The 13,513-nt window shown below is 43.2% G+C and overlaps 1 pseudogene across 1 annotated transcript; it reads right to left on the reverse strand.

Moving 5' to 3' along the window:
- Positions 1-437: 437 nt before the first annotated feature.
- On the reverse strand, positions 438-11,942 carry LOC308417522 (GTP-binding nuclear protein Ran-like; annotated as a pseudogene). Its single transcript has 3 exons — positions 11,933-11,942; positions 9,737-10,433; positions 438-508 (listed from the first exon to the last, which is right to left on the reverse strand). The product of its transcript is annotated as a GTP-binding nuclear protein Ran-like (transcript).
- Positions 11,943-13,513: the final 1,571 nt, after the last annotated feature.

The raw sequence follows: 13,513 nt of genomic DNA on the forward strand, positions 1-13,513 counted from the left end.
CAAACCGCAGCCGTGTGCCGAGCACCAGCACGAGATCCCTCTGGCCGCCTAGCTCCCAGGAATTGAGCTGAGGCGCGCAGACCACCCTGTGTGGTCGACTAGCTCCCTTCTCTCCCTGCTAACCCCCAAGGAGGCCCTCTAGATAACAGAAACTGGCAGCAATTTTCCTCCCCCCACCCCACCCCCACCCAGGAGATTGAAAGTCTAAGAAAAGCCGGGTTTTATGCTTTTGTCAAAGACCCCCTTAGTTCATGGGACTCAAAGTGTCCCAAAAGTTAAAGGCCTGGGCTTTCTGCCTCCCACACCCCTGTTTTTTTTTTTTTTTTTCTCTCAGAATTTCTGCCTCCTGGATCCAGAAAGATAAATGTCACATTAGCGGGTTCAGCTCTAGCCTGCATTGCTTTTCGCTGTAGCTTTTGCATTTGAAGCAACTTTCTTTAGGACTTTGCAGGCGTGTGGATCTCGGGCTTTTGAAAACTGAGTTTGGCCGGGCATGTCTTCTCAACACCTGGAAAACGGAAGCAGAAAATCCACCGTGAGCTCAAGGCCAGTGAGTTCCTAGCCGGTTAGAGTTATAGAAAACCCTGTTTTAAAATAAATAAGAAAATAAGAGGTTTTTTTTTTTATTGGAAAAAACACACACAGACACACACAGAGAGAGAGAGAGAAGAGAGAGAGAGAGAGAGAGAGAGAGAGAGAGAGAGAGAGAGAGAGAGAGAGAGAGAGAGAGAAACTGAACTGACGACAAGCAGAATGACCGAATTGTAATTCCCACGCGCTGTGGTAGAAACTCAGGGATCCTAAGTTTGAGGTCAGCCTGAGCTACCCTCCTGTACCCAAGAGTTAAAAAATAAAAACATGAATCTGGGAGAGTTATCATGCAGATGAAGATATCACTCAAAACTCATTCCATGCTACAATGCTATTTTATTATATGGAAATAAACCTCACAACCCAAACAACCCTGGCCCCAGCCACATCACTCTGGGGCCCTTTCTAGGTTCCCCACCTGCTCTCTGCCAGAGTCCTCTGTCCTATCTTCACTAGCCAGAGCAAACCTGCCCTTAAGGTCTGCTCAACAAATGTCTAAACTCCTGTGTCTCTCAAAGCCAGCACTCCACATTAAATCAGAATGTCTAGCCTGGCATAGCAGCTAATATCCGTTATCTCAGCAACTGCAGAGTTGTGAGTTCCAGGCCAGCCTGGGCTACATACAAAATGAAAACCATTACAGCCCCACCCCCTACTCCCACAAGAGTCTGAGTCTATGCAGGAACCTTCATCTGGGCTATTTCTTTAGTCTTCTAGTGTATTCCTGGCACACAGCCCCCTGCCCCTGAGGGCTATGGCTGGGTACTGCTTTCTATGCGGAAAAAAAAAAACAACACTCAGATACTTCGGTTTTCCTCTGCGTCGTCTCTCAGCCTCTCACACCGTCCGGTTTGGACCGGTACTGGCCTCTCTGCTAAGTGTCTCATCTCTAGACTTGCAATTACATGTGTACCATCAGGAGACTGTCATTACAACCCTCCTCTTCAGCATCATACTAAGGTCAGCACATGCCTTTCACCTTTTGGCTGTTTTCCCAAAGGAGCTCAGCCAGCCCCCTTGGCTCCTCATGGAAAAGGCCACCCTGTGATCATGTCTCTTTAGCAGTTTGGCACAGTCAGGGCACCTGCCTCTGAAGTCCCCTAATGTGCCTCTCACACTCCAATTCCCACACCTATTCCCTCTGAATTTCTGCCATTTGCGTTCACTGTTTAAAAAATATTTCAAAAAGAAGTTCTAGCTTTACAAAGGACTGCACGTGAGATGCCAGGGAAAACCCATGCCAGGAAAGGGTCCTGCCACCGTTCATCCACCTTAGAGCTTCTTAAAGGATAAGCACTGTTTCATTCAGAGAAATACCTGTGCAGTAAAGGCCTCTCATTGAAATATACAAGTCAGCCAGGCCTGATGGCAGAGGCCTGCAATCCAGCTACTCTGAAGGCTGAAACAGGAAGATTTCAAGTGCAAGGTTAGCTTCAGCTACAGAATGAATTCAAAGCCAGCCTAGGCAATGTCTCAAGATCCTGTCTTAAAATAAAAAGGCAGCTGGGTGTGGTGGCACCTGTGTCTTCTTTTAGTTTACAGCCAAAGAGGATGTATCTCTACACAGCAAGTTCCCAGTTATCTGGAGCTAAAAATAAGACATAGTTGGAGTGGGGTGGAGTTAGGGATGTAACTAATAGAGTACTTGTCTTGACACCTTAGGTTTAATCCTAAATACCACAAATCAGTTGTTTAATTGATTGATTAAAACAAATGCCAACAGCTATTAGCCAGCACTTACCTTTATCATTTTCATTTTATTAAGCTGCAGCTGAACCATACCAAGGTCCGGTCCAGCCTTAGCAACTGAAATAGATAGAAGAAGAAACCGCTGCGGAACCTCAGACAATGAGGCATCTTTGATGGACTGACTTAACTCTGCATCACTTACAATGAGGAACCTATACATTCTAGGCCCTGAAACATAGGAAGTTATGAAAATATTAGTAGCAAATGAGGCTTTTATGCATAAACCAGAGAGGACACAGCATGCAGGAAAGAGCCACACAGATAGGAGAGGCTCAGTCTAAACCTCAGGAGGATGTAGAGCAAGCCTAAGGCCCCGGGTTCAATTCCCAGCACAGAAAATGGGCCTCCGGAATCAACAGTCCCGTTTGATCTATTTATTTTTGCATTAAAAAAATGTTTGTGGTCCTGAGGTGAAACCCAGGAGCGCATGTGTACCACTGCCTCCTTGGCTCTTTTTTGTTTGTTTGTTTGTTTGTTTTGTTTTTGTTTTTTTAATTAAGGCAAAGTCTCAGCAACATGCCCAGGCTGACCTTGAACTCTCTCTGCAGCCCAAGAAAGCCTTGAATTTTTGGTCCTCCTGCCTCAGCCTTCCCATAGCTGGAATTAGAGGCCAGTACAGTAATCCTACAGGCCCAGATCTTACCAATATTTTAAAAATTCTGACCCTGTTGTCTTCTTTCCTTTCCAGAAACTAAAACCCCAAAGAGATGGCACAGATCTGTACATAATTACTGAGAAATATGTCCATGACTCACTGTCTAGTAAGGGGGCAGTTTTAAAATAGGTCTTTAAAAATAGCTAAAAAAAAAAAAAAGTTTGAGCTAAAACTTCTCAGTTAAAATTTGAAAAAGAATAAAATAATTGATAAGTTGGGCTGCATCAAAATTTAAAATTTTGGTGCTTCAAGAATTATCACTTAAAAAATAAAAAGATCAACCACGAACTGACAGAAAGTATTTAGAAATCATCTGGTAAGCAACTTGCATCCAGAGTCTGTGAGGATCTATTTCAATTCAATACTTTAAAACAGGTGAGGGTTGGGGATGGCACATTGGTGGAATATGGTAGGATGCTTTCTTAACAAGCATGGCTGGAGGCAGACCAACAAGCAAAAACAAACAAGCAAAAACAAACAAACAAACAAAAAACCCTGAAGACATAGATACTGCACACTGCACGTGACTGGGCGCACATGCATGCACACACCAAACCAAATCTAAATGGCAGAGAAGCACATGCAAAGCTGTTTGGTACTATCAAAGGTACATCAAAACTACAATGAGGTATTCTATCTCACCTACTAGGATATCTGTCTGTGGTTAAAAACACAGAGGCTGGAGAGATGGCTCGGTGGTTAAGAGCACTGGCTGCTCTAGAGGTGGACCTGGGTTTGGTTGGTTCCCAGCACTCATCTGATGGCTCACAAATATCTGCTGTTTCAATCTCAAGGGATCCCATGTCCTCTTCTGACCTGCATGGGCACTAGGCGCGCGCACACACACACACACACACACACACACACACACACACACACAAAACACTCGTGTACTAAGATTTAAAAAAATAAAAACAAGTAAAACCAGACATGGTGACATACGTCTTTAAATCTAAGCACCTAGGGTAGCCTGGGGTAAATAGTGAGACCCAATCTCATTTTTATTAAATGACAATTACAGAGTAATAAAATAAATAAACAAACCTCAGGCTTCAGCATGGCCAGGGGTAGCAGCATGGACCATAGATACCAACCTCTAGAGACAACTCGAACCATGGAGGTCTTTCATAGGACAGCCAATCTGGAAAAAGAACTGGTCTTCATCCCGGACATCCAGGATTTGCTAACAGCCAGGGTGCTCGTGCTGCCTGGAACCGGAGGCCATGTTGAGTTCTGTGGCCTGTGCTGCTGCCTAGGATGATGATGGTAGAGGGCCATGTTGATTTTCATGGTGTGATTGCCACCAGAGACTATGCTGGGGTCCATGCTACATGCTGATGCAGGAGGCCATGGGGATGCCCGTGGTCTACACTGTCACCAGAAACCATGTGCAAGTCTGTGACCTGTGCTTCCATTGACTGTAAAGAACAGGGACACTCCTCTTGCTTGGGTATCAGTGACTGCAGGCTAACAGTAGAGAAAGACTCCTAGAAGGCTTCTGTGGCAACCCCTAACCCGAGCCCACCCCCAAAAGTAACAGCCAAGGTAGGAAACCATTGAAGTAAACTCTTAAAAATTGTGATAAGGATACTGAAGCACAGCCCTTCACAGCTGACGGCTTCCAATGGGCATGGGAAAGGACTTAGGCTATTGTTTCCTTTTTCTTTTAAGGAGCTAGCTACTGGGAGTTTGACCATGTTCCAGTAAGTATATGAGCAACATAAGCGACTTTCTATCTTCTCCTCTTCTTCCTCCTCTTCCTCCTCCTTCTTTTTCTTTTGGTGGGGGGAAGTAACAGGGGGTAGGTCTGGAGGGAATGGTCAGTAAGTGTGATAGGATACATTATATAAAATTATCAAATAATCAGTAAAAAATATTATATTGAAAAAATAAATAAAAATAAACAAGCCACAGACAATAGCAAATACAGAGAAACTAATATTCTCGTAGATTGCTAACAGGAATCTAAAATAAATCTATATTTAGCCACTTTGAAATTTTTGCCATATGACCCAGAAAAAAGTAAAAACATAAAAAACTCATAGCAATATTATTTATTTGAAACAATTCAAATAATCTATAAACAAAATGTGCTGTTTCGGGCTGGAGAAATGGCTCAGCGGTTAAGAGCACTGACTGCTCTTCCAGAGGTTCTGAGTTCAATTCCCAGCAACCACATAGTGGCTCACAACCATCTGTAATGGGATCCAATGCTCTCTTCTGGTGTGTCTGAAGAGAGTGACAGTGTACTCATAGAAACAAAGAATTTTTTAAATGTGCTGTACCTATATGAAATATTAATTTAAAATCAAAGGGAGTGACATCATGACAAATATTCCAACACGGAAACTTAAGAACATTCCTCTAGGACTGGGGAGATGATTCAGTGAGGAAAGGCCTTGCTGCACAAGTAAGAGGATGGGAGTGTGAGTCCCAACACCCATGAGAATGCCAAGCAAGCATGACAGCTCACCAACTCCTGAGAGGCAGAGACAAGATTCCCAGAGACAAGCTGGCTGGCTAGGCAAGCTGAGCTAGTGAACTGGGCTGACTCGAAAGGCCCTGTCTTAATATGTAAGGGAGAGAAATTGAGGACCGTGGGCTTCCACATGCCTGCCCACACATGTACATCAACACATGCAAACACAACTCTACACAGGCACCAGCCCTCACACACACATTATTATGAGTAAAGGAGACAAGATTTTACATGCCACTTATTTCTATAAAATGTTCAGAGGAGTAAATCAATACAGAAAGAGAAGCGACTAGTAATAACTAAGGATTCTTCTGGGTAGGAACTGAGAGTGAGTGTAAACGGGCATGAAGTACTTTTACAAAATAAAAGAATGGTCTAAAAGGAATACAGAAATTTGCAAATTTACTAAAATTAGAGTACAATTAAAACAGGTGAATTTCCTGATATGTATATAATATAGTCTACCTCAAGGTAACAGTTTGGAATTTTGAACTAAAAGAGAACACTTGTGCTATGCATGATGGTTTAATTTTCAAAATATAAATAAACGTATCCACAGGGTGAAGCAGCTTACTGAATTATCCGTAAATAACAGGATCACGGACATCGGCCTCCTCTTTTGTCATCTGGTTGTTGGTTTGTTGTGGAGTTACGAGGAGGGACACAGGGCCTCCTGTGTGTTGGGTACAAGCTATCACTAAGCTGGACCCAAAGCCCTTCTGATCTTTCTTATTCTTTTTTTAAAAGGATATTTATTTCTATGTGTTTGGATGTTTTACTTGCATATAGGGCTGTGTATAATGAGATTCAGGGAGGGGCCCAAGGAAGTCACAAGAGAGCATTGGATCCCCTGGGACTGAAGTTACCAGCCCCTCATCCTTCTGCATTAAAAAAAAACAACAACAACAAAACAGGAAGCATTATTTTTACTATAAGGAAAACATGCTTCAGTTTATCGGCAAGGCAGTATGTAGTGACCTTAAACCAGCTAGCTACCTAGCTGCCTTGTGACTTATCCATGTTACCTGTGAAAGGGAGGGGGTGGCAATGCCAACTCAGATGGTTGTAAGAAAGGCTAAGGTAGCTGATATTTGTGACATATTTAGAAATGTATCTGATAGATGGCATTATATCTGTTGTTCTTTCCATAATGAAAAGAGAAGAAGGAACACAAAATGTGCATTCTTACTTGCCTTCTACATGTGGGAAGAGCCTGTGTGGAGGAGTGTTCTATATGAAGGCACTTAGAGTAGTAAATCTACCTACTTTTCATTTTGTCCGAGATGAACTGGTTCGTTCCAGGTCGTGACGTAACCGGTCAGGAGAAAATTCTCTGGGGTTGGCTCTGACCTAGATATCGACTGAGATGCAATCTGGGTGAACATACCCCATCAGCTCATCTTGTCAATTATGTGGCTGAGTCCAGGGGCCTGAGGACCGATGTGTGTGAGCCATGCCCCCAGGAGCAGGGTGAGCAACTGAACCAAAGCTAGAAGCAGGCCAGGGAGGGCTAAGCATTTGTGTGAGATGGAAGAGCCATCCTGTACTGGCAGGGGGAATCCAAGGAGTCGTAAAGAAAAAACAGGACATTCTAGGCCACAGGAACAATGGATGGAAGTGTGGTAGCTGGGAGCAAGCCCAAGGGTTGGGGGAGAGGGCACAGACACGCCAGTCTGGAACAGAGGAGTCAAGCTGAAGCCCAGCAGGAGATAAGCTTGGACCGATAGCATGGCACCTAGCCTGCCAGTGGGCCAGTTGGCGTCTATCCTCTAGGCGAATGGAGGATGATGGAGTTTTTTTTTGTCCTTGAGTCGTTGCAGGGATGAAAGTGGGTTCTGCTAATCACTGTGCGATTTGAACAAACTGCTCAGTGTACTTGAGCCTTCTGGCCTTAAGTGGGGAACAATAATATCATAGGAATTAGAGATATTTGTAAAATGCGGAGAATGATGCCTGCCACTAGAAAACATTTGATCCCTGTTGTTATTAGATTGCAGTACAGATTGAAAGCAGATAACGCTGGTGGGGACCCTACATATTCAGAAAGACGGCTGTGTCTGGAGTGGTAGAAACAAGTGGAAATGACCAGCCACTGTCTCCATACATTTGAATGAACTCCTGCAGGTATCCACACACATGGCGGGCTGTCAGTCAGAGTGGTGCCATTACATAGGAATGGAGGCTTTGCTGTCACACTGTCTGTGGTAGGTGAGCGACTTCCCCACTTTCCAACTTGATGTCTACAGGAAAGTTACTGTGCTTCCTTCCCGGCATCTGAAGACTGGAATCAGGAATGACCGTGAAGATGTCACCGCAGTGTGTGAGAGGATGGCCACGATCTACCAGAATATAAACAGTACTGGAAGAGCAGTTGTTCTGGATTCTTTAAGGTAATTTCGAAGCTCAACGTAGAGAGCTAGGCAGAGGTTGGAGGGTCTGGGGCATTTATTAGTCCTTCCCAAGCCGGTTTTAGCAAGATTTTAAAAAGAAGACCAACTAAAGGCCTGGAAGTAAATGACAACGTTCCTGAGCAGCAAACTCTGCCACAAAGCTGACAATGCTCACAGGCCTGGGGCATTCAGGGTCAAGCCCCTTAAGAAGACAGTGGGTTTACGGAGAGGACACTTCCATCATATGCAGCACACTGGCTGGCCATCGAGGAAGCAGCAGAGCCACACAAGAAGGGAAGGCCTTGACATTGATCACAGAGCCCACCACTATCTCAGGAGACGGGCTCATAAGCAGTGACTGGGAGCTATCACCCAAATAAGAAATCTATATTCCTCTGCTTAAGAATACAGTGGTCTTGCTGGGCGTGCAAATGCATACTTTAATCCCAGCAGCCAGGAGGCAAAGGTAAGTAGGTCCCTGTGAGTTTGAAGCCAGCCTGGAATACACAGCGAGTTCCAGGACAGCCAGGGCTACATAGAGAAGCCCTGTCTCAAAATAAAGTATTTTAAAAATTAGAGAAAACGGTGGTTTGGGGATTCTTTTTTTATTCTAATAAAATTTAAGAGGTAAAAGTTTGGGTATGTATAAGAAAAGATTATTATCATCTAGAAGACTCACGTTAAATAAAGTGATCCGCAGAAAAGTTCTCATAGTCCAGACTAAACAAATTAAGGATTACATTTTACAGATTCTTACAGGATTAGGGAGATGGCATGGTAGGTAAAGGCAATGACTAGGTTTGATCCCTGAGATTCAAAGGTGAAGTGAGAAAACTAAGTCATAAAAGATGTCCTCTGACCACTGGACATGTGCCATGGCAGGAACACACACACACACACACACACACACACACACACACACACACGAATAAATATATGTAGTATTTTATTTCATTTCATTTCAAAAGATAATTGTCCCAGTTGGATTTAACTGTCATCTTGACCCAACTTTCTAGAGTCATCAGAGAGCCTCAGCTGAGAAAATGCCTGCATCAAATTGTCCTGGGACACATTGGCGGGCAATTATCTTGGTTGTTAATTGGTATAGGAAGGCCCAGCACATTGAAAGTGGCATCATCCCCAGGCAGGTAATCCTGAACTGTACAATAAAGCCAGTTGAGTGTTAGCTGGCCGGAAACCACATAAAAAGAAGCTGGAGAGATGTCTCAGCAGTTAGAGCACTGGCTGTTCTTTCAGGGGTCCTGAATTCAATTCCCAGCACACATGTGGTTGCTCCCAACTGTCTAGAACGGGATCGGATGCCCTCTACTGGTTTGCAGACAGACATGCAGACAAAGCACGCATTTATATTAAATAAGTTTTTTTTTTTTTTTTTTTTTTTTTTTTTTTTTAAGACTTTCAAAAGAAACTAGAGGCAAGATGAAGCTCAGCTCAGGTGTACATCCTACTGGGTTCAGCAGCTACTAACTTGGTGACTTCTCAGTCTGCAAGCGAGGTTAAAGGAGCTAATTCTGCCAGGAAAAATTACACTGTAAGCATACTTGCGTTTTCTTTTTTTTGTTTGTCTGCTAGTTTTAAGATTATTTGAAATACAACTTTATTCTGATTCTGGGGGCAAAGAAGGGGAAGGACAGTAGCACACAAGATGTCACCACTGAATATTATGATGCGACTGCAAGCAGTCTTATCTTTGAAACTCAAGAAGGAAACAACTCTGTTCCAAACAAATAAGCACGCAAGTCCAAAAAAATGAAGGTATGTCGAACTGCCGCATTCCCTCCGAAGCCCATTCATCTCCTTCAGCATCCCAGTGAAGTACTCCATCCGCTTGGCTAAAAAAGGTACACGCACGCTGGGCCGCTGACATCACAGGACAGCTGCCTATAAAACTAGACTTGTGACGCAGGGCTCCAGCTTCACTGTCCCACAGGTCATTATTCTCATCCAGGAGAGCAGTCGTCTGAGCAACCTCTAAATCGTGCTAGCACACTGCAGCCAAAGCTGGGTCCATGGCCGCCTCGGGAGGGGCAAGAGCAGGCAAGGCAGCAAACTCCAAGCCAGGATCTCCAATGAGCTTTCTGGCAAACCAGACGAAAGGCTTTTCAACATTGTAGTTATTTTTGCCAGAAATGTCATAGTACTGAAGATTCTTCTTTCGGTGGAAGACAATAGATTTTGCTGTCACTTCCCTGTCTTTAATATCCACTTTGTTGCCACACAATACAATGGGGATGTTTTCACACACACACACACACACACACACACACACACACACACTATCTCTATCTTATAAGTAACTTGATGGTACATCAAACATTATAATGGCACGCTGGGCTTGGTCCTCTGTTGGAAGATGAGCAGGTACACCTCCACGCCCAGGGGGGCTACAGACTTTTTCTCAAACTCGCCAGAAAAATGGCGCTTCAGAACGTCATCTTCCCGGCGCCGGCGCCCACTAGGACGAGCTTGAACGGGATTTGCGGCTCTCCCTGGGCACCATCATTGCAGCAATCCTTCCAGAAGAGTCTCCGCGCCTGTCCCACTGAAGCTGAAAAGATGGCGGAAGCACCCTTACTTTTTTTTTAATACCATGGGCCTCTGTCGTGGGGATGGAGAATTTGGAGCAATAAAGTGAGTATTTTCACACCTATACTCAGTATCATGTATTTTATCATGTTTTTTTCCTCAAAAAAAAAAAAAAAAAAAAAAAAAAGCCTTATCAGGTTTCAGGTTTCTACTTTACCAATTCACAGGAAAAACCTGCACTGGATTTTAGAGATGTGTTATGAGAACAAAAATTTCACCTATGCAGTGTCTGGCATCAACGTTCCAGAGAGGGCACGTTTTCCCAATGTAAGGGAATGACAAGGCAATGGGGTGGAGAGGGGCATCAGAAGGGAGTGCACCTTTGTGAAGGCAGCTGGAGGGAAGGGGGGATGGGAACGAAGTGGGGTAAAGGGATAACATCTCAAATGTAAATACAGAGTATCTAATTAAAAAAGAAAAAAATTTTCACCTATGTGAGAAAGAATGGTGAGCTTCCAAGCAATGACATCATGACAGAAACGGTTTTGAAGCCAAGGATTAAATTTATAGGTATGACTATTTTGACACATTATCCAGAAGCCACCTTGCAACTATAAAATAAAAATAAAAATATCAATCTGTTCATCTAGTTAGTTCAGCTGGCTCAATATAGTGGTTCAAACCTTCAGTCCCAGCATTTGGAAGGTGGAGGGTCAGAGTTCAAAGTTACCCTCCACAACATACTAAGGAGAACCTGGACTATGTGAAACCCATTTTTAGAAGGGGGGGGGGGGATGCAGAGAAAGAGACACACAGAGAGAGAATAAAAAGAAATAAATCTTAAAAATCACACTTACCTATATAGTTTTAAAATACACACACACACACACACACACACACACACACACAGTAATGTTTGGGTTGACAATGTAACTACTCCCAGCTACTGGGACTTTAAGAGAGTAAAATAATGGCTGGAGAGATAGCTCAGTGGTTAAGAGCACTTACTGTTCTTCCAGAGGTCCTGAGTCCAATTCTTAGCAACCACATGGTGGCTCACAATCATCCAAATGGGACCTGCCAGTTGTCAGTAAAGGCCATTTAGGAGTCAGAGGCAGGTGGATCTCTGTGAGTTCATGGGAAGTTGGTTTATGTAGTAGTTCCAAGCTACTAAAAGCTACATAGTGAGACTCTGTCTCTAAAAAACAACAAAATGAAACATAAACCAAAAAGAAACCTTAACAACCCTACTTGGAAAAGCCCTGGGAAGGCCATATTCCCAGACCACCTTAGAGGAAAAGTGAACTTCAGTCTCCTGTTCTAAAACCTGCTCTATGTGTTATATCTGAGAGCTAAGGGTGAGTATTACATATTTACATGGTTAAGAGAAAACAAGTCGAAGACAGACTGTTTGAGAGTACATGAAAATGATATTAAATTCAAGTTTCAGGGTCCCCAAATTTAGAACACAGTCTCCATTCTTTACCATTTGTAACTACTTTGCAGTTTTGGTAGTCATACTGGAGGCCATAGGGACCATAAATCTTAACATATTTAATAATTTTACCTAGACAGTGTGTGGCACTTGCTGTAAAAATCTCTTCTATACACATTTTTTGAGACATGTTCTCTAAAGCATTAAGATATAAAATAAATATACTGGAAGGCAATAACACATTTAGGACTAAGTATCAAGTGTTTCCCAGAAGGCAAATCTGGTCTGAAATGATACCCCTGTCTACCTTTCAGACAGCCACCCAGAACCCTCCTGGCTTAAGCGTATTACTAAGGGAAATTGGCTTGCTGATAAATAGTTATCTTGGAAACAACTTGTGTTAGAGACAAGAGCATTTAGAGGAGGAAGCTGCTAGTGTTGCCTGGAAGGGATCTGCAGGCCAACCTTACCAGGTAGCCCTGCAAGACAAGAACTCCTATTTCAGCCTAGCAGGGGGTTAAATAAAGGCAAGGATATAGATGGGCGTGTATAACCAGAAATAAGAGCAAAGTGCATGTGGAGGAACCTGAGGGGCAGAGCAGAGGCAGCCTTCAAACCAGTCTTTGGATCATGGGAACAAGGAACTATAGAGTCTACAAAAATCTTTATTTCTCCCATGCTTGGTATATTCCTAACTATATCTCCAACATCATAACCAGCACCTCTTATGCTTGAGGGGATTGTTAGTATTTGTTGAATCAACAAATGGGTTTTAAATGTATATGCATATTTGGGGACTAAATAGAATGCTCAATGGTTAAGTATTGGCTTGTCCCAAGGAGTGGCACTATTTGGAGGTTTAGCTTTGTCTGAGTAGGTGTGTCACTGTGAGTGTGGGCTTTAATACCCTAATCCTAGCTGCCTGGAAGCCAGTCTTTCACTAGAAGCCTTCAGATGAAGATGAAGAACGCTCAGCTCTGCCTGCACCACGCTTGCCTAGATGCTGCCATGTTCTCACCTTGATAATGATGAACTGCACCCTGAATCTGTAAGCCAGCCCCAACTAAACGTTGTCATTTATAAGACTTGCTTTGGTCATGGTGTCTGCTCACAGCAGTAAAGCCCTAAGACACAGGGTATGATGTTTAAATAAGAATGAGCCTCATAGGCTCATAGATTTGAATGCTTAGTGATCAGGGAGTAGTACTATTTTAGGAGGATTAATAGTTGTGACCTTGTTGGAGGAAATGTGTCCCAAAGGGTGAGCTTTGAGGTTTCAAAAGCCCATGCATACCAGGTACAGTTCTCTCTCAATCCCTGCTGCCTGTGGATCAGAATATAAACTCTCAGCTACTTCTCCAGCGCTGTCTGTGCACCTACATGTTCATGATAATGATCTAAACTCCTGAAATTTTAAGCAATCCCCCAGCTAGATGCTTTTTTTTTAATAAGAGTTGCCTTGGCCTTGCTGTCTCTTCATAGCAAAAGAACATTGACCAAAGCACAAAAGAGCCAATGCCCTCTTCTGACCTCTGCAAGCACCAAGTTCTTAGGAGTACATGCACATACAAGCATGCAAAACATACATAAAATGACCAAATCTAATATATATAACATATATATCAAATCATATATGTGTGTGCATATATATATATACATATATATAT

The sequence above is a fragment of the Micromys minutus genome (genome assembly GCF_963924665.1).
Source record: "Micromys minutus genome assembly, chromosome: 2".
Classification (NCBI taxonomy): domain Eukaryota; kingdom Metazoa; phylum Chordata; class Mammalia; order Rodentia; family Muridae; genus Micromys; species Micromys minutus.